Source organism: Phyllostomus discolor, chromosome 2 (genome assembly GCF_004126475.2).
Source record: "Phyllostomus discolor isolate MPI-MPIP mPhyDis1 chromosome 2, mPhyDis1.pri.v3, whole genome shotgun sequence".
Lineage (NCBI taxonomy): Eukaryota > Metazoa > Chordata > Mammalia > Chiroptera > Phyllostomidae > Phyllostomus > Phyllostomus discolor.
Genome location: NC_040904.2, coordinates 125,303,668 through 125,326,148, shown reverse-complemented (window position 1 = coordinate 125,326,148; position 22,481 = coordinate 125,303,668). Strand labels below are relative to the sequence as shown.

Below are 22,481 nucleotides of genomic sequence, written 5' to 3'. Positions count from 1 at the left end.
CCCGCCAGAGCTGGAGAGGAAGGAGAGGAACAGATCTCCTCTGCGCACTTCGCTTTCAGAACTAGAACATGAGCCTTCAGCTCCTCTCTGATCTTGCTCCGTGCCCCTCTTGGTCATCAAGTAGGCAGGTGTCTGGATTCCACAAATAGCAGGGTCACTCAGCAGTGTGGTTGCAGGCCTGTGGTTCCAGGCCCTGCAGAAGGCAGCCCCACACAGCCACAGCCATGCCCCATGCAAACATTCCACACCCCTCCACTAGGGACCTGAGCCCTCATCAACAGTGGCCTCTCAAAGGCTACGGGTGCTGGAGGTAGAAGCCCGACATGGGGGAAGGCAAGACCACAATCTGTGAGGAGTCTTGGCCTGATGGTCAGCGGACATGAGTTCTGTCACAGATGGCATTTGTGACTCTTGACAGACTTGGGATCAACCTTGGTTCCACTAAAAAGTTTCATGACTGATTTCTGGTTGCCTTGTCTACTGAATGAGGATGGTAATATCTACTTTTAGAAGTGGAAGAACCAGATCCTGGTCCATGACAGGTAATGATGGCTGTGGGCCCCAATTTCTTCACCTGTAAAATGAGCACAGTAGGCTAGAGGGTCTCTTACATCTCCTCCAGCTCCTATAAAATCAACTCATGAAATGTATCCCCTTCATCCCTTTCTGCTGAGCAGAATGGCTGCTCAAAATACCTTCCCTGGTTCTATAGTGTCTCTAGATAAATGAGGCCCTCAAGGCTTCTCCCCTCATACTCTCCTATCCAGACCCTACATTCGATCTCCAAACATGCCCAGACCAGATTCCCAAGGGCCAGCCCTTTATCTGACAAACCATGCCCCCAATACATGTAAACCATTCACACAGTGCAGTGATTTCTTACCAAGAGCAAATTACTCATAACACACCTCATACCAAAGGTGACTCAGCAGTGTGTGACAACACTGCAAGTAAAAACCTTTGGTGCGGTCCTGGCCAGTGTGGCTCAGTGAATTGGGTGCCAGCCTGTGAACCAAAAGGTCACTGGTTTGATTCCTGGTCAGGGCACATGCCTGGGTTGCGGGCCAGGTCCCCAGCTGGGGGGTGCAAGATGCAGCCAACTGATGTGTTCCTCCTTCTTTTCTCCTCTCTCTAAAAATAAATAAATAAAATCTTTTTTTTCTGTTCTCTGCTCTATTTTTTAATGTATTTTATTGATTATGCTATTACAGTTGTCCCATTTTCCCCCCTTCACTCCCCTCCACCCTGTACACCCTCTCCCACCCATATCCCCCCCTTTAGTCATGTCCATGTGTCATACTTATAAGTTCTTTAGCTTCTACATTTCCCATACTATTCTTACCCTCCCCCTATCTATTTTCAACCTACAATCTATGCTACTTATTCTCTGTACCTTTTCCCCCTCTCTCCTCTTCCCACTCCCCTATTGCTAACCCTCCACGTGATCTCCATTTCTGTGGTTCTGTTCCTGTTCTAGTTGTTTGCTTAGTTTCTTTTGGTTTTGCTTTAGGTGTGGTTGTTAATAATTGTGAGTTTGCTGTCCTTTTACTATACATGTTTTTTCTGCATCTTCTTTTCTTAGATAAGTCTCTTTAACATTTCATGTAATAAGGGCTTGGTGATGATGAACTCCTTTAACTTGACCTTATCTGAGAAGCACTTGATCTGCCCTTCCATTCTAAATGAGAGCTTTGCTGGATAGAGTAATCTGGGATATAGGTCCTTGTCTTTCATGACTTGGAATACTTCTTTCCAGCCCCTTCTTGCCTGTAAGGTCTCTTTGGAGAAATCAGCTAACAGTCTAATGGGAACTCCTTTGTAGGTGACTGTCCCCTTATCTCTTGCTGCTTCTAGGATTCTCTCCTTCATTTTCACCTTGGCTAATGTGATTATGATGTGCCTTGGTGTGTTTCTTCTTGGGTCCAACTTCTTTGGGGCTCTCTGAGCTTCCTGGATTTCCTGGAAGTCTATTTCCTTTGCCAGAATGGGGAAGTTCTCCTTTATTATTTGTTCAAATACGTGTTCAATCTGTTGCTTTTCCTCTTCCCCTTCTGGTACCCCTATAATTCGGATGTGGGAACATTTAAAGGTGTCCTGGAGGTTCCTAAGCTTCTCCTCGTTTTTTTGAGTTCTTATTTCTCCATTCTTTCCTGTTTGGTTGTTTTTTTCTTCCTTCTGGTCCACTCTATTGTTTTGAGTCCCAGTTTCCTTCCCATCACTATTGGTTATCCATAAATCTTCCTTCATCTCTTTTATGGTAACCTGCATTTTTTCATCTAATTTGCGCCCAAAATCAGCCAATTCTGTGAGCTTCCTGATCACCAGTGTTTTGAACTGTGCATCTGATAGATTGGCTATCTCTTGGTTGCTCAAAAGGATGAGTCCTGGGGCATTGATCTGTTCTTCTGTTTGAGACATCTCTCTCTCTCTCTCTCTCTCTCTCTCTCTCTCTCTCTCTCTCTCTCTCTCTCTTTTTGTCTGGTCATTCCTGTTACAGTGAAGGGTGGAGCCTTAGGTGTTCACCCAGGCTGGGCACCCCAGTCGCTAGATTGTAAGGTTGTACGTGGGGGCGGGGGTGGGAGGGAACAATGGTGGTAGCTCCATTCTCCCGGGACCTCAGTCCCTTCTCTGGGATCCTGGGTTGTGTGCTCTGCCCTGGTGCACAATCACCACCTCACTGGGTCCGCCAACTGCAGCTTGCATACTCAGGGTCCACCTGCTGCAATCTTGTGCGCCCCAGATGCCTTACGTGCTCCCAGTTGCCTTATGCGCCGTTCTCCCTGTTCTCTGCGCTCCATAACCCGCACCCAGCTGCTCCTCTCCACCCCTCCTACCAGTCTGGATGAACGGGTTTACTTCAACTTCTTGGCTGCCCAACTTCCATTCTGTCAGCTCTGGGTGTTATTCTGCCTCTAAATTGTTGTTGTTCTAATCTTGGTTGTGCGTGGAGGTACAGTACGTCCACCTATGCCTCCATCTTGCCAGAAGTCCTCAATAAAATCTTTTTTAAAAATTAAAAGAAAAAATTGTTGGTATAGACTAATACTATCCAATATGGCAGCCACTACCAACATGTGGCCATTCAAGTTTACATTGTAATTAGTTAAAAAGAAATAAAATAAAAATTTAGTTCCTCAGGTGCACTAACCACATTTAAAACCCTCAATAGCCACATGTAACTAATGACTACTGCATTGGACAGTGCAAAATGAAACTCTCCAGCACCGAAGCACTGGTCTAGAAGAAGCACTCTACAGGGGTGGAATAGGCCCCAGGTGGCTCATACTGATTCTGGAAAAGGACAAGAAGTGGGGGAAGGGGGAGCAAGCCAGGAGGAGGAGGGGCCATTTCCCATTGATTCAGGGAGACACCACCAGGATGGTGGCTGCAGCAGGCCCACTGGCTCAGGCCACACCCCTCAGTGAGGGTCTCCTGGCCCCAACACCCAGCAGGATGCAGCAGGCAGCTGTCACACTGTGCTTCATTTTTGGGATTCATGGGATGCTTGTCATTCTGTCCAGGCCCTGGTGGACTCCTGGGCTTCCCTAGCTGCACCTTGTCCCAGAGCAGGGAGCACTGCTACCCTCCTGCTGCCTGCTTCAGATGAAGTATGACATACCGAGGGCCAGGGCTCCTCTGCCTGCAACCCACACTCAAAAATATCTGGCTACAAACCCAGAGGGAGGTGAGAAAGTTAGGTTTAATCAAGTACCTACTATATTCAAGGCATCACCAAGGTACTTTCACTTACTTTTCCCCATTTGACAAAAAAAAAAAAACCCTGCAACGTAAATATAGTTAAACCCATTTTCCAGATAAGAAAACTAAGACTCAGAGAAAGTAAATGAATGGGGTAAGCTGGTAAGGATCACAGTCTAAACACAAACCCAGAGAAGTCTGATTCCCAAGCTTACGGTCTTTTAGCCTCTCAGAGGCTATGGGGCAGGAAGGACAGACCACTCCCCTCCCCCAGAGAATTCTCCAAACCCATAAGACAAAGGTCAAGACCCAGGGCTTTTTGAGTTTCTGGGCTGAGAGAGCCCAGAATCTCAGGAAGGCCTTGGCACTGGAAAGGAAGAAAGGCCTCAGAGACAAAGCAGTAGAGCAGGAGAAGGAAGGAGAAGGAGGAAGACAGTGGAGGGAACAGAAAAGCAAAAGCAAAAAGGAAGCTCACAGAGGCATTTGAAATTATTCCAAGTGTAATTAATTATTTCTGCAATTGTTTGTCTAACACCTGTCTTCCTCAATTAGACCTTAGGCTCCATAAATGTGGTGACTTATCTTTTTCACAGCTGTGTTCCTAGCACTAGGAACGCAGTACCTGGCACACCACAGGTGCTCAGTAAATACCTGCAGGAAAGATGGGTAGGTGGATGGAATGGCAAAAGGACTGTCAAAGGACTATGGAGAAAGAAAAGTCCTCTTGTCTGCTTTTTCGGAGACCATTATCTCCATGACATCTCCCTGCCATCAGTGCCAGCTCAGCTCCCTGGGGGCTCTGAGACATCTGGGAAAGCCGTCCTCCTCCATCGGTAGGGCACCCTGGGCCCTGTCTGCCCTTCTGCCATCAGCCACAACCCCACCCCCACTCTCCAGGTGACCACAGGTTATAAATGTAGGCTACGTCAGGGCCAGGAAACCTCAAAGTCGTCTGGCCCAGACTGCTCATTTCACAGATGAGGAGACCGAAACCTAGAAGGGGAACTGGCTTGCCTGGGCACTTCAAAGTGGAGAAAGTTTCTCATAACAATGCCAGCAGGAGTGTGATAGTGGCAGCTCAGCACCAAGCCCTGAGTGCCCTGTAGCTCACTCGCAGGGCCAGGCCCAGTGCCTGCAGCCCATCTGTCTCTCCCGCCTGCCAAGAACCCTTCCTTCCCCTGTGCCCATATTGACGAAACCCACTGCAGGTGATTTCAGAACATTGTACCAGGGGAGGCTTTCCTGGCCACGGCGACAGGCCTTTAATTTCCGATTTCCCAGCCTGACACCCCTAATGGTCCTCACCCTCTCTGCTCTAAGCCCCATGTGGTCATACATCACCTTGGCTGATGCCAGCCATGCCTCCCCCAGCCATCTGGACAGAAAAATGAGGAAAGAGAGGACAGGATAATCTTGGCAGAGAGGACCGACAGGAAGCTAAGGACACCTGGTCCCTACCCTTCCTGACCCTGCTGTGTGTGTGCTATTGGGATGCAGTGGTATCAGGCACGCTTCTTTTTTCCAGGACTCAGTTTCCCCAGGAGTAGTTTAGAATCTTCAGCCCAAACCCAGCAAGATGTATTGAGATGGGAGTATCTCTTCCTTGGTATATAAAGAAGAAGAAAATCCATAACAAACCCCTGTTGGGTAGTTTCTAGGTACAGCAGGGCCCCTGCCCTGGAAAACCTCTCTATCAAGTCAATGAGTCAAAACAAGTTCACATACAAAGATAATTTCACAAATGAGAGCACTCCCAGATGAAGGACACAGGGCAAAGGCACTGCAGACTGACACAGGTAAGAAAGACACAACAGGGGAGACCCTTGAGCCAGTTATGAAAGACGGATGTGATCTCAGTCCTCTAGACGGGAATGAGACATTGCAGGTGTTGAGCATGGGGTAGGCGTGGTCTCAGCCTGACTGTGCAAGCAGTGAACACACATACCATCCACCAAAGATGCCCAGGGCTGCTAGATGTGCACCATGCCCACGTGGGGGTAGGGGAGTAAAGGAGGCTTCAGGATGAGGTTGATGTGTATTTTCTAGGAGGCAACCTTGAACTATACAAGGATGCAAAAGAAGACAAACTTGAAGTCAAACTAAATGCTAAGAAATGTAATTAGGCAATCACATCATCTTTGTAACCTAAAGGTTTCAGGGAAGAGGGAAAAGAGGCAAGTATCATCACTGGATATTGTTCAAATCCAACGGTCTTAATTTGGCCAAAACATAAACTTCACTTAAGCAGAGTCCTGAATATGGCTAACATGCTCTTGAAACCTCCACTTTTACCTCCATGGGCACAGCCCCAGCCTAGGGCCAACAGTGAGAGAGAAGGACCAACTAAGGAGGACTCTGGCACGAGCTGTTCACATCTGTGCAGAGAATGGAAAGCAACACCCCTTAGAAACTCCATTGCATGACTTTCCTGGGGCTGTCATAACAAAATACCACAAAGATCATGGCTTAACACAACAGAAGTTTATTGTCTCATATTCTGGAGGCTAAAAGTCTGAAATCAAGACATTAACAGGGCCCTGATCCCTCCACAGGCTCTAAGGGAGAAGCTGCCTTGCCTCTTCCTCACTTCTGGTGGGTGCTGGCAATCCTGATCTTCCTTGGTTTGTAGGAGCATCACTCCAATCTCTGCCTCTTATGTTTCTTATGTGTTACTTCTTATGTGTTTCTGTGTCCAAATTTCCCTCTTATAAGGATATTGGTCATCAGATTAGGGCACACACTAATCCAATATGATCTCACTTTAATTTGATTACATCTGCAAAGACCCTATTTCCAAGTAAGGTCACGTTCACAGGTTCTGAGTAGATACAAATTTAGGGGAGGGAGAAGACACTATTCAATCCAATATATCCAAAAGATGCCCTTGGAATCAGAGATGCCTGTCACAGTGGGGAGACATAACCCTAAGCTCCCAGAGTCTTAAGTTACAGCCCCAAATCCACCTCCAACTGGCCAGGTCACCTCAGCCAGAATGCCGAACTTCTCAGTGACTCTATCATGTATGAAGGGAGAATTTGATTTCCCAGGTTCCCTCCAGCCCTCAAACTGCCATATTAAAAGCAAATGAAAATCAGTGCAAACTCATGATCTTTAAAATATAAATATAAAAGAGAGACAGAAATAAACATAAGTATGTATGTGTGCATGAGGTGGCATACATAGGTTTCCTAGCTGTGTTCTCTGCAAGGATCTGAAAGTAAGGAAACTCCAGTAGCAATGAACACACCCAGTGACTAAATCTTGGTTTCTAAACACCATTCTCCAGCAATGGAACCAGGACTCCTTAGAGAAGTGATTGATTTTAGGGCTGTAACAGAAAAAACTATGACATAGGTCTGGAGTATCTTGTGGTGCCAGAAGGTAAGGAAGTGTTCAAAAGAAGATGAAGTCATGTTAAAAAGGCACAGGAGCCAATCTGAACAAGCTTCCAATGGTCAAGGTGGAACAATCTAAACAATAAAACAACTATGGTACTGATTTATAACTATGGTCAGTAAAACAGAATAACTATCCATGATATATATTACATTATATACATTCATTTTATTGTATATTACATTTTTTTGAAAGAGAGGGAGAAAAACATGTGCAAGATCAATTGGTTGCCTCTCATACACATCCAACCAGAGACCCGGCCTGCAATACAGGCACGTGCCCTGACCAGGAATCGAACCTGCAACCTTCCAGTTTGCAGACCAGTGCTCAATCCACTCAGCCACATTCACCAGGGCTACATATTTTATAATATATAACTATTTCTGAGTCTATAATGATAAAAATAAGTAAGCGAATAAATAAATGCAGGAAAGGACCAGCTCTTCCTTCCAGAAGAATTCCAATTAATAAAGGTAGAGGTTATGAAGGAAACAGAAAATCACCATTAGGTAAACACAACAATAATAACTGCTGAAGGCAAGAACCACTGATGGATGCTAAAACCGATGCATAAAAGTTTAAGAACAGGATATTTATAGAGTCTCAAAGTACTTCCCACAAAATATTTATTAATTGTCAAGAGAAAAATAATTTTATAGAGAAGATACTTGGCCAACAACACCTTCTCCAAGTGACCGAGTTTAACATCACAGGTAATAAGACAGGTAGCTCCCATCCATGGAGCTGCCCACGGAGGTGGCAGCCATCTCCTACTCAGCTCCATGGCCACCCTCAGACCCCTCATGAAGCCCAAGGTCATCAAAAAGAGGACCAAGAAGTTCATCTGGTACCAGGCAGACCAATACGTCAAAATTAAGCACAACCGGCAGAAACCCAGAGGCACTGACAAATAGGATGAGCAGAAGATTCAAGGGCCAGATGTTGATGCCCAACACTGGTTATGGGCGCAACAAGAAAACAAAGCACATGCTGCCTGCCCTGTGGCTTTTCGAAGTTCCTGGACCACAAAGTCAAGGGGCCTGAAGTGTTGCTGATATGCAACAGATTTCACTGTCCTGAGACTGCTCACAACGTTTGCTCGAAGAACTGCAAAGCCACTGTGGACAGAGCAGCCCAGCTGGCCGTCAGAGTCACCAATCCCAGTGCCAGGCTGCACAGCAAAGAAAATTAATAGCTAACTTGTACACACATTGTATTGTGTTACTAAAACCATAAAGTTCTCCCAAAAAAAGACATACTGACACTATGTACCCCTTGAGAAGGGGTACTGAGAAGGGGTACTGAGAAGGAGGTGGCATCCTATCTGTGGTATTCTTGCCAAAAATGCATAACCTCAGTCCCACCATGAGAAAGCACTGGCCAAACATAAAGTGAGGGGCATTCTACAAAGTGACTAATTAGTATTCATTAATACTGCCAAGATTAGGAAAAACTAAGGATCTACCACAGGCTGGAGGAACCTAAAGAGTTTTGATAACTAAATGCAATGTAGGATATTGAAGTAGAAAAGGGACACTAGTGAAAAAATCCATATAAAGTCTATAGTTTGGTTAATAACATTACATCAGTGTTAACTTCTTGGCTTTGACAGTTGTACTATGGTTATACAAGATGTTAACAACAAGCCAAAAAAGCAAAAGAAAGAGGGTGTGTGTCATGTGTACGCCACACGTGTACATGCTACAGGGCACACAAGTGCAGGGACGGCAGGATGCCGGGAAGTGTGTGAGCATGGTGGGGTGAGGGGCAGGGTGGGGGGCAGGGGGTGGCCTCTTGCTGTTTCAGGCAGTGTGCTGAGCCTCGGATCCAATTTTTGTGAAAGGATTACTAGATTACATTCTTCACCACAGGCAGCTGTCCCTGTCAAATAAATAATCATCGCCTTACATTTACATATCGCCTTTCATCCCACAGCCCTTCTCCTACAGCTAGGACCAGCCTGGGAACAGTCTCAGGCCTTCTCAGGGAAGGGAAGAAGGCAGAAGCAGGCAGGGGGCCAGTCCACGCTGAGGAAACCAACCTGAACCAAACCCAGTTTCTGAGAAAGGGAACCCCAGTCAGAGAGGAAAGGGAGACTCAGCTGTTGGGAGGGCAGGGTGGTATATGTGGATGGGAGGGGTACTCCACAGGTGCTCCAAAATAAAGGCCAGGGCAGGGGAGTGTCAGGCAGCAGGCTCCCCATCAGGGCATCTGGGCCATGCAGCATTCACACAGAAGCAGTAGGGCAAAGCAGCTGCCTACTCAAAGACTCTAAAATGTGTGTGATGTTAGGCGAGTTCCTCATCAGTGAAATGCCCCTGTCACATAGGATTCCTGTGTGAAGTACTTACCATAATACCTGACACCTAATCTTGCAGTTCACCTGCTGGCTACATTGGAAGGGCCAGAGCAAGTACCAGATGGAGAAAGTGGACATGGGCATGGTAGAAAATGTCGGGACACCTTCTGGTTCCAAGGAGAGAAGCTATGAGTTTTCTCAAGGGGCTGAATTGTAGGAAGTCCACTGCTGAGCAACGGGGGGTGGGGTCCTCAAATCCAAGCTGTAGGAAGTTGCTCACTCAGGGGCGGTGACTTGTTCTGATGTGGGGCTGTCCCTGCAAAGCGGGAAGGGAAGAACTGCCCTGAAAGGGCCATGGAGAGCTGGGCCCAGCTGGGAAAGGGGGGCTGCTAAGGATGGGAGCCCCAACTCAGAGCAAAGCCTTTCTAACAAGACCTTTATGTTTCCTAAGCAACTAAGACACAATGCCAGAACTACCAGGCTGTGCATCTAAGGTGCTCACAGTCAGGTTGGACAGACAAATGCACACTGAAGTCAGATCAGAACATGACAGTTGTCTCCACCCATAGTGCAAACCAAGAGCAAATGGGGGAACCAGCAGAAGTGTCACAGGCACCAGAAGACAGAGAGGCCACCCTGGGTGTGAGGGTCTCTAAGCAGTGGAGACGGATAGGGGAAAGGGAAAAGCTGGCAGACACCAGAACTACCACAGCATGTTCTAGAGGCAGGCAGGACATCCATCACCGCCATGATAGAGGTCCCGAGGGCGTGGGCTGGAAAAGCCACGTGGAGCCCAAGTGCGAAGGGCCGGGGTTTTTGGGCTCTGAGGTAAGACACCTGTCTGCTCCCACAGCATGGGCACACAGTGCTTGGGTTGAGAGAGCTGGGGACCCTGGGGGAAAGAAGGTTTGGCATCAAGGAGCAAGTTTTCAGGGGAAAGGTTGAAAGATGTTTTTAAACTTTCTCATGACACAGGATATTTGAGAGCTGATAGAGACTGGAAGCTTAGGTCACCTTGTGTAATACAAAACCCTAACTTCCCCTTTGGCAAGGGCCCAAAGCCCCTTAGTCCTTATTGTGAATCTCATGGCTCCCCTCCAGCCTCCTGCACAGAATTCCAAGCTCTTTTGGCCTCTACTGCGAACCCCAACACGTCCATGGCCCTCTCTCACTAACCCCCAATATTTCCCTTGGCCTTTTCCAATAAACCCTAAACTCTCTTGGTCCTTACCCAAGACATGTCCAAGTTCCCTTCTGATATCCCAAATGAAGCCCCAATTTCGTTTTGGCCTTCCATTGGCCATATAAACCTCCCAGCCTCCACGGGCCCACACCACCACACCCATTTCCCCTCGCTCTTTCCCAGGAACCTGACATTCCCTTGTGCCATTGCCCATGGAGCCTCAAAGATGATTCATCCCTACATCCCCCCAGTGCAAACTCCAACTACTCTTTCCCTTCCCATGTCAAACTACAAATGTTTCTCACTCAAATTTCCCCAAGAAATCCTGCACTTTCCTTGAGCCTTTATCATCATTCCCCAAAATCCTCCTCAACTTCTCATTCTGAATCTAACCCTTCAGCTTCTGTGCCCTCCCAGGTTCCTTTCAGAAACTCTCTAGTAGGCTTGGGTGCCCAGGGCCATACTCCTCCACCAATCAGTGGCAAATGCCACGGTTTGCACTTCTAGTCCCTCCAGGACCATCACACGTTTCACAATACATGCAAATCCAAACTGGTTATATATACACTTTTTGACAACACAAGTCCTTCAGCTTCAGCTAAAATCCCTAAGAGTTTCCTTGGTTCCAACCACTAGATTTCAATACTTCCTTCAGTTTCAAGGTTCCCCCAGGAAGCATCAAAGCACCCTAAAACATTATGGCCGTGCTCACTCACTAGAACCATTTCTAAATGCTTACTTCCCACGTCTGTACTTACCTCATTGCCATCAGCCCTGGTCCACAGGCCTCACCTTAAGCAGTACTCACCTGGATGATTTTCCCTCTCAGGCTGTCTCAGTGGGCTGCCCTGAGATATCCTTCCATGGCCCAAACACAAGGCTTTCCCGGGTGTGTGGATGACAGAGAGCTAAAGAGGCACAGAGCACATCCCCCTGGGACCAGCTGGAGCCGACTGCTCCCATACTTCGAGGAGGGTCGGGGGTGATGTGGGTGCAGTGGTCTGCCAGACTAGAGGGAAGCTCTACGGAAGGTTTTGTGCCATGGACCCCAGAGGTTACAAACTCTATCAAGGTGTGTATCAAGGAAGGAGTGAGGCAGAGCAGGTTGAAGAGAATCCCATTGTCTCCAAGTTGTCCCACTACAAATGTGGGGGTGGGGGGAGGGGATGAAAGCCTCACCCACTGCATAGTAAGGGAGACTCTTGGGGCAGGCTGGCCTCTGATGAGTAAGGAGAAGAGGGAAGGTGTGAACAGAAAAGGGGGAAATCTAATTAAATCTGGTTCCTGCTCAGCCACCTGCTAAAAACCACAGCTCAACCAAGACTTGGACGAAAGGATCTCTGAAAACATTGCCAAGGATTTCTCTCTGCAGCCTCAGACAGACGAAGGAAGGGTTGGGCCGCCATCCTTCCCTGAACCCCCCAAGAGAAAAAGGCTCATGAAGCTGAAACCTGAGAAGATGCCAAGGGGCAAGCGGGAGGCAATTTACAGCCAAGAAAACTGAGCACTCTGGCCAGATGTGGACCCTGGGGAGGGGGCTGCAGCCTACGGCATTTGTGCAGGGAGGGGGTGGGGCAGAGGTCTAAAAGTTCCTTCCCCTGGACACACGCAGCCTGTGGCCCTGGACTCCCACCTTCCCAGAAGCAGGGGAGAGATGAGTAGAGAAGGGGCTGGGAGCCTGAAAAGCTGGTGAATCCTGGGTTCAGCAGCCAGAGGAGGGCATGGGGAGATGTATGGAGGGAAGTGAAGCATAGGGAAGGAGGCAGATGGAGGAAAGCCAAAGAAGACACTGGGAAAGGGTGAGCCAGAGAAGTCCGCAGGAGGACACGGGCTGGATGCCAGGCCTCTGCCCTTGACCCATTCGCCCCTGGACTAGCTCCTCCCTCTAATATTCCTGACTCCAGGAGGCAGTAAAAACCAGCTGAGAGACAAAGCTCATTTTCTTTCTTGGCTCAGCCCTGCACTTCGAAACCCCCACCCCAGGCAGGTATCTGGTCTTCCTTACACTGATGAGCTGCTTTGTCCCTAACAGGTGTGCCAGGTTCTGAGTCTCCAGCCACACCTGCCAGCCCACAGATGGAGCAGGATGAGAAAAATGACACTAATAAGACCGTGTCAGAACCCCCTCACCATTGTAAATAACAAATGGAGTCCTCTGTGAGGGGAAGCCAAGGCCCAGAGAGGGGAAGGGTGAGCCTGAGGTCACACAGCAGCAAGTAGAAGCTGGGCCCCAGCCACCTGATTCTTCTCTGGGCCCTCCCACTCCCCACACTGCCCTCCTCCAGCTGCAAGGCCAGCAGGGACCCCAGTTTAAGGAAACAAAGCTGCCTCTTCTGTTGAGCATCAAGGGGGCTGGGATAAGATGCATGGGAGAAGTCAAGCCCTAAAGAGCTGAATGCAGAAATCTATTGACAAGAGGTGGAATTATTTCCCCCGGAAAGAAGTTAATAAAGCTCTCCCTTACCAGACCCCAGGGGTATTTGGCTGGAAGCTGACGTAATATAGAAAGGAGAGGCCAAGGGGAAAGGAGCTCCCCACCCCCAGCAAGTCTACTGCCAGGAGCCCAACAGGGAGGCTGCAGCTGGAGTTTTGGGGTGGGGGGAAGAGAACAAGCCAAGCAGGATGTTGGAGCCTAAGGCACAGTCTTGTGGGTGTCTGGCTGGAAAGCAGAAGGCTTTGAACTGGCAGCCCAGGGGGTAACGCTCCCTTGGGGCCCAAATCCAGGCTGGCGTGGACATCAGGTGCCCAGAGCAGGGCATGCCGGAGGCCTCTGGGGGCAGTGTGTACAGGTAGAACCCCAGAGATGTGAAGTCAGAGGCCATGGGAAGCGGAGATACAGAGTTCTGGCCTCGCAGGAATCAGAACAGAGACTCAGGCTCCAGAGTCAGACACACAGGTCCTCCAGCAAGGAGGGTATGGCAGCCCAGGGCCGGAAGCAGGTGGCCCAGTGAAAGGGAAGCAGGGCTAGCACCCATCTTCCCATCCACTCCCATCACTCACCAGCTGCAGTTCTGATGAAGATGATATGCCCATAATGGACCTACATCTGTGCCCAGAGAGGGTGGGGGTAGGGGTGGGGGAGCAGGACCTCAAGAAGACCCATCTTGGAGAGGAAAGAAAACAAGGAGAAGCCTGGGAGCCATCCCCCGGGGAGGGTCCAACTGGAAAGGGGGTCCCAGCGAAAGCAACTTGCTGCAGATGAGCCCAGAGCAGCACTTGTCACTCAAAAGGTCAACATAAAGTTGGTTCCCAGTACAAGAACACCACAAACACACCTGGCTCATGCCTTCCTGGCATGGCAGCTCGTAGAAGGTTCCAGAAGCTGAGACCAACTGGCGGCTCCATAGTGAAGAGTATGAGCTGGGGCTTGTCCGAGGCCAACCTGCCCTCCATCCTGCCTCCCACCCAGGATACACAATGGTGGGATGGGGGGCTGAGTGGTGGCCAGGCTGCCACCCCCTAATCTAGTCTGCTCTCTCCCTCCTCCAGTCCCTGTTCTCTCACAGGCTAGCGCCTTGGCCTCCCACAGGGCACCTGCAAACACTGTCCTCTAACAGAGGTGTTAGCTGTGACTATAAAATAACCGTGAAGCAGAGTGAATACTTTTCCCATTTCCACCAACCCCCTCAACACACAAACCTGCTACACCCCAAAATGAGAGGCCACACAGTGTGGGTGAAAACAACGACACTCAGCATCCTGTCTTTGAAGTGTTGAACACATCCTTACCTTCTCTGAGCCTTAACTTCCTCATCTGTAAAAAAGAGGACATCCCAGTTCCCACCACAAGGCCACTGGGAAGACCACGTGAACCCGTGGAAGATGGAGGAACCATGTCAACTGGAACACAAACTGTCGAGTGATACGCTAAGGGCTTAAGAATGATGATGGTCAATGGTACAGGACTCCTGACCAACACCAGCCTCTGGCGTAGCCTGCCTGGATTCAAGTCCCCACACACTAGCAGCTCTGCGTGAGGACTCAAGAGTTAACGCAGGGAGGGGAGAAGAGCATTCCCTGGCTTGAGTGTTGGTACATGTCTGCTATGAGTGTGGCGCGGGCAGGTCCTTGGCCCCCTGCCGCTGTCCCTCCACCACCACCACTGCACCATCAGTATGCACATGGGCTGCCAAGCTAAGGATTCCGCAGGGAGCAACTGGACTGTCCTCAGTGACACTGCGCCTTAGTTTTTGGTCCCTTTAAGGTACTAAACACCAGCCTGGGACAAACGATAAGGCTTCCCCAATAGTGGGAACTCTGCTAAGAGAGTCTGGGCCACACTGAGGGCACTTGAGAAGCTACCTCTTGGGGACTGCTTGAGCTGATACAGCCACTTGCCATGAATGTTGGGTGATAGTGGGATGCTGGGCTGCCTTGGCTTCATCCCAGCCTCTCCACATACCCGTCCCAGAGGCAGTGGGATGTGGAATCTGACAGCCCCTGTGCCGCCCAAGAAACAATGGCTGATCCACCTGAAGCAAAGGGCTTGACCCAAATAAAATCAATATTGAAGAGAAATTGATAAGTTTCCTGCTGCCATCTAGTGGTCATGATAAATAAGAGCAGGCAACAAGCTAGAAGGCTACCAGCAGATCTCAATGACCATCAGTCGGCCCTGTGAGGCAGAGCCTAGCAGAAAGCACAGGACATAAGGAAAATCAGGAGACCTGAGCCCCAGCCTCAACTGGCCCCTAACTAGCTACATGACACTCCTGGCAAGTGTCTTCCTTCCCAGAGCCTTACATTTTCCCCATTTATAGAATGAAGGATCATTTCTTGGATCCCTTTCATGTCAAAATATTAATAATACTAATTCATACTAATGTGTCAATGACCACTAACAGCTAATTATGTAACTGTTCCCACAACACTCTCACCTTGAGAGGGGGAGCCTCAACCCATCACGCATTCATACAGTAAAAACACATTGCACACCCCTGTGCTGGTGGCAAGGTTGCTATTTTTAGCAGTACGACTAGCTTAGCTCGACTCTAGCCACACAGAGACAGGCTACAGAAGAAGGCCAAGAGTCGATGCAGAGCTGACACATGCAAAGGGAGGAAGGACAGCACTAGCTCTGCACCTGACACAGCGAGGACAGAGTCCTGCATCTTCCAACCACACTTTCTTCAGACATTGTTCCACATAACCCCTCAAGACAACCCTGAGAGCTGGCTTTTCATAATCAAAGAAATAAAGGCCCAGGGAGGTTCAATAACCTGCACTCGCCCAAAGTGACACAAGCAGTAAGTGCTGAGCTAGGAATGAAACCCAGGCAGCTATCTAGCTCTTAACGCTTGTGTGACAGCGGATGATCCTAATGGCAGTTCCCTCTCCTGTCCTTTGTCATCCATATTCATGGAACCTGATTCTTGAGATCCTCTACCCTCCTCATCAAGGTTCTCCTTCCCAGTTATGCTTCTTTCAAGTCCACACCACAGAGTGAGCTGGAGCCAGCTGAGCAGAAAAAGCCAACTGCCGCCCAGGTTTCAGGAAGCATCATTCTAGGGCAGGCATCCCTGGGACACACTGGAGAAGAGTTGTCTTGGGCTCCATATTAAATACACAAACACTAGTGAAAACAAAAATAAATCTCATAATGTTTTAAGTAACTTTACAATTTTGTATTGGGCTGCATTCACAGCCATCCTGGGCCACATGTGGCCCACGGGCCATGGGTTGGACACCCCTGCAGGGCACATCTGAACTCATTCCGTTTGAGTTCAGTCTGATGGTGTTATTTATTTTGGAACTGCCCTTAGATGAGAATGAAAAAAAATGAATGCACTGGAATAAAATGCATAGAAGGGCCAGAATCCACACCAAGTTCTACCTGTTATTTCCCCTGGGCAGGGCACAGGGGCTGGGGGACAGGTGTGCACATGGGTTTCTCACATTGCATTCTATTACTTTTATGTTATTTTATTTTTTGCAGCAACCACATTTTCATGTAATAATTGAGTCATTATTTTGAAGTAAACACTTTTATGTGGCTAGGTCAGTGGCAGACGACCAAACCCTGTCCTTCTAAGGAAAGTGCCTGGGGAAGGCGGGCAGGTCTCAAAAGACAGGAAATAAGCCCACATCTTTCCCAGGATGGGTGGGGTCTCTTGCACAGAGGCAGATGGTGGACTGGTTTCTGGAGCACAGAGACAAAATCTCTGCCCCCCAAAATACCGCATCCATCTGCTCATTCATGCCTGAAATTCCTGCACTGAAGGGCAGTCTTTGATTCCTGGTCAGAAATAGGCCTGAAACCATAAACCCACCCAAGAGATGCAGTCACACATAGAGGGAACAAGGTGACTGGTCTCCGGGAAGCAAGGCTCTCAGAGTAATTCCGTGGACAAGGTGGGGACATTCAGGCTGGAGGCAGTAATAGCCTGCCAGATTAATAACTGCCCAAAGGGAGGAAGAGCAGTTCTGTGCCAGGCCTCAGGAGGCATCTGTCCACACCCTGACTTAGGTGGGAGAGAGAGCTGGGTGACCAGGAGTGAACAGGACAAGGCTGAAACAATTATGACCACTTGGGATGAAAGAAGCACAATGTCCATGAGCTAGAGGAAGGCATGGCACTACCAAGACGAGGTGATCAGATAAGAGAAAGTAGCATATCCAGAAAGGGTAAAGTGGTAGTCACCCACGCCAGGCTGGTCCCAACCTAGCTGGAGGGCTGTGCTGGGACCTGAGCATTTTAAACAGGATCTATACAAATGGGATCACATTTTGAAAAGAATGATTAGAGCCCTGGCTGGTGTGGCTCAGTGGATAGAGCACTGGCCTGTGAACCAAGGGGTCACCGGTTCATTTCCGGCCAGGGCACATGCCTGGGTTGGGGGCCAGGTCCCCATTAGGGGGTGTGTGACAGGGAACCATATATTGGTGTTTCTCTCCCTCTCTTTCTCCCTCCCTTCCTCTCTGTCTAGAAGTAAATAAATAAATAAAATCTTTTTAAGAAAAAGAAAAGAATGAATAGAATGGTGGAAGACCTGAGAACTAGGTCAACAGAAAGCTGTAATGTTAAAACTGAAAGAGAATGTTCAATGTCATTAGGCATCAGGAAAATGCAAATCAAACCACAATGACATACTGCTTCGCACCCACTAGGATAGTCATAATTGTTTTTAATTCTTTTTAGATGAAAATAACAAGTGTTGGCAAGGACAGAGAGAAATTGGAACCTTCATATATTGTTGGTGGGAGTGAAAAATGGTGTAGCCACTGTGGACCACAGTTTGGCAGATACTCAAAATGTTAAACATAAAATTACCATATGATTCAGCAATTCCACTCCTGGGTATATACCCAAAAGAACTGGAAACAGGTGTCCAAACAAAAACTTCTGCATGAATGTTCATAACAGGTCTTTTCACAATAATTGAAAGGTGGAAAAAAACCAATTGTCCATGAACAAATGAATGAACAAAATATGGTATATACAAACTATATTATTTAAGCCATAAAAAGGAATGAAGTATTGATACATGCTACAACATGGATGAACTTTGAACCTATTATGCTAAGTATTGAAATATGCCAGGTACAAAAGGCCACATTTTATATTATTTCATTTATACAAAATGCTCAGAATAGACAAATTCACAAAATCAGACGAGTGGTTGCCAGGGACTGAGGTATAGGGGTTTGGGGGAAGAGAGATCTAAGAGGCACAGGGTTCTGTTCAGGGCAATAAATAAATTATGGAACTAGGTAGCAGTGATGGTTTTACAACATAGTGAGTGTACTTAGCCAATTGTACAAAGCCAATGAACTGTACACTTTAAAATGGTTAAAATAGCCCTGGCTGGTGTGGCTCAGTGGATTGACTGCCAGCCTGCAAACCAGAGTCATGGGTTCAATCCCCAGTCAGGGCACATGCCTAGGATGCCAGGTCCCCAGTAAGGGGTACATGAGGGGCAACCATACAATGATGTTTCTCTCCCTGTCTTTCTCCCTCCCTTTCCATCTGTCTAAAAAATAAATAAAATATTAAAATGGTTAAAATGGTCAATTTTGTTATGTGTATTTACTATAAAAAATTGTTGTAAAAAATGGGGACTTTGGATGAGACATGATACATGATGTCAAATGCCTAAGAACTTTCCAGAAGTGGTCAGAGGATAGAAGGGGCTCACAGCCACCAAACTCTGATGGTGCGGCACTCACGAGGGCTAACATTCCCTGCACATCACCACGTGCCAGGCGCTGTGCCAATGGCTTCATAGGCATGAGATGTTACTATTATCCCCATTTCCAGGTGAACAAACGGAGGCTTAGAGAAGGTAGGAAACTGGCCCACAGTCACACAGTAAGTGGAGGAGCTGAGTGCCTGTGTTACTAGCCACTACCCTACATACCATCATCTGTGCAGAGAACATGGCTGTAGCTTCATAAGGTCCACAATTAATCAAATCCCATGATCTCCTTCTTCCATGGGACCTTCAGCTATTTATTCAGCCTTGCTGTGCCTCCTCTGTACAAACTGGAATAACACCATCAACAGACTCCAAGGCCTGGCGGGACAATGGAATGAGGTAACAAATGTGCCTAGCAGTTCCTGGCACATACAGGGGATCCATAAATGTTCTGTTCCTTTTTTTCCCTAAAAGTGGAGAAAATTACAAAGATAGAGTAAACTATGTAAGCACATAAAGAGCTCCCTGTCAAAGGAAGTGAGGAGGTGAAGAAAAGCAAAGGCCCCACTCAGCAAGGGCAAGCAGGAATCAGCTGGGGACTGGCCCAGATGACCTGGAAGCTTCTACCCTTGAAATCTGATGTGGCTACAATATGAGGTCTGTTCCCAAGAGTGGGCTTCACTACAGGAGAGAAGGGAGCAATCCAAGGACACCGGGATCATAGAGGACTCCGGGTTGCCAAAAAAGAGAAAAGGTACAGAGAAGTGGATGGCTAGAAACAGCAGAACCAAAGCTTGCCAATAAAAATACAAGCAACCTATGTTTTTAGAGCATCCCCATGCGTGCCAGACACTATGCTAAGCATTTTCTAGAGATTATCTCATTGAGTCCTCACATCTCCATGGGGCAGACACTATTATTACCACATTTCATTGATGCAAACACTGAAGCTGAAAGAGGCAGAGTAGCTTGCTCAAGGTCAGGTACGTAGTGAGTGCCCACTTGGCCACCATGCCAGCAGCCAGCCCTGAGTGCCAGTCTCAAGGAGCCCTCTCACCTGACTTAAGGTGTGACTGCCTCTGGACTTCATCTGCCCATCTCAACCTCTGCTTCAAGCAACACTCTCTCCATAGCGGAAAATTAGCCCCACGTAACAGAACCTTCTCTCCCTCTCCCTCATACCACCTCACCTATGGGCAGAAAGCTGAAGCTAGAAGCCAATGCTAAGAAGAAACTGTGAGAGGATCCAGCAAATATTTGGAAAAAATGAAGAAACTTATGTTTTCACCAGCTCAATCAGCTTTGGAAAGAAAACCTCAGGCCCCTTCAAGTGGCTGCCAAACGCTTGGTCAGATCCTGCTGGTGTGCTGGCTCCGCTGGGTGAGAGGGGCTCAAGTTTCTAGAGCTGGTGGGGCAGGACCGGCCACAGGCACAGGCTGATGGCTCTGCTGGGGCCTGGGGAAGCCAAGCAACTGGAAAGTGACCCACTAGTCACCCCAACAGCACCATCCTGAAGGAGCCAGGCCGTGTGGTGCCCCAGGACTCCCCTAGCTGCACCGATCAGCAGCCCATGCAGGCAAGGGGCCACATGGAAGGCATCAAAGAAGACCCAGGGCCTAGGGTGCTCAGAGTTCACCTACCGCCTGAATGGGAGCAGAGGGCACTGGAGGGAAGTAGGGACGAGCAGTACCTGGCCCTTAACTCTACCTGGCTCTGTGTGGCTTCCCCTACGACCTGGGGACTCCAATCCACAGTGGGAGCTATTCATCTTCCTCTTCAGCCACCTAACAAAGAAACTATGAAGACAAAAGAGGCAAATTCTGAATGAGATGTCAAGACCTTAACTTTTCCTTAGGCTAACATGTAAGGTTCATGGTGTATCAGACACTCTGATAAACCCTACTTATGGATAGCTTTTTTCATTTCCCTAGCAGCCCTATGCAGTTGGTTGTCAAGATCATCACCATTTTAAATGCAGACAAACTGAGTGCGGAAGAGTTAGGTGACTTGTGTAATAACTCTGTATATGCTAGAATTGGGATACAAACCCCAGTGCTCTGACCTCAGAGCCCACACCCTTAACCAAGATCCTTTACAACTTCCTAAAACTGACTCTCAGGAGCTAGTAAAAGTAATTATTAAACATAGTTCCTGGCCTCAGAGCACTTACAGCCTGATGAGGGGAATGGATAAACAGATCTGATGCACAGGAAAATCATCTATGACTATGTATATATTATTACTAAAGATGTGCATTCATCACTTTAATTACACAAAGTCATGTGTGCGTGCCTACGTATATACACAAGAGCTGGAGAATCACTGGAATGACTCAAAAAGAAGGTGGTGGGAATTTAATTTTAAAATATGATAATGCACAATAGCCAAAAGGTAGAAACAACCCACATGTCCATAACAGATAAATAAAATGACCTATACATACAATGGAATTTATTATTCAGTGTTAAAAAGAATGAAATTCTGATAGTGCTACAATATGGATGGACCTTGAAGACATTGCACTAAGTGAAATAAGCTCATCACAAAGGACAAATGATTCCACTTACAGAAGGTAACTAGAATAGTCAAATTCATAGAGAGAGAAAGTAGCATGGTAGTTTCCAGGGGCAGGGAGGATGGAGAGTTCATGTTTAGTTCATGTTTAGTGGGTTCAGAGGCTCAATTTGGAATGATAAAAGTTCTGGAGATGAATGATGGATGATCAGACAATAATGTAAATGTACTTCATGCCACTTGTGAGGGTAAATTGTATACTGGCCATGGGGTGCCCAGCTTAAATATTATCTCTGGGTGTGTCTGTGAGGGTGTTTCTGGAAGAGATCAGCATTTAAATTGGTAAACCCAATGTGGGTGGGCATCACCCAATCGGTTAAGGGCCTGAACAGAACAAAAGATGGAGGAAGTAGATATTTGCCTCTTTTTTCCTGCCTCATTGCATGAGCTGAGACATCCCACCTCATCTTCTCCTTCCCTCACACTAGGATTTCAACCATTGGCTCCCCTGGTTCTCAGGCCTTTGGACTCAGACCAAATTATACCACCTGGGTCTCCAGCTTGCAGATGGCAGCTAGTAAGAATTCTCAGCCTCCATAATCACGTGAGCCAGTTCCTCATAACAAGTCCATATACTATATATAAAATATATGTGCATATATATATATATATATATCTATATATATCTCCTATCAGCTCTCTTTCTCTGGAGAACACTGAATAATATATATACTACTGAACTTGTTCGCTTAAACATGGTTAAAATTATAAATATAATGTTATGTATTTTGCCACAATAAAAAAAAATAATAAAGCTCTGGCTGGTGTGGCTCAGTAGATTGAGTGCTGGCCTGCGAACCAAAGGGTCACTGGTTTGATTCCCAGTCAGGGCACACGCCTGGGTTGCAAGCCAGGTCCCCAGTTGGGGGTGCATGAGAGGCAACCACACATTGATGTTTCTCTCCCTTTCTCCCTCCCTTCCCCCCGCTCTAGAAGTAAATAAATAAAAATCTTTTTTTAAATATATTTTATTGATTATGCTATTACAGTTGTCCCATTTCCCCCCTTCTCTCCCCTCCACCCTGTACCCCCTCTCCCACCCACGTTCCCCTCCTTTAGTTCATGTCCATGTGTCATACTTATGAGTTCTTTAGCTTCTACATTTCCCATACTATTCTTGCCCTCCCCCTATCTATTTTCAACCTACATTCTATGCTACTTATTCTCTATACCTTTTCCCCCTCTCTCCTCCTCC

General features: G+C 47.6%; 1 protein-coding gene and 1 pseudogene across 2 annotated transcripts in view; one reads left to right on the top strand and one right to left on the bottom strand.

The window, feature by feature from the left end:
• Nucleotides 1–22,481, bottom strand: part of TSPAN9 (tetraspanin 9) — a 208,367-nt gene that overhangs the window by 142,055 nt on the left and 43,831 nt on the right. The gene's annotated exons all lie outside the window — the stretch shown is intronic.
• On the top strand, nt 7,324–8,553 carry LOC114513718 (annotated as a pseudogene).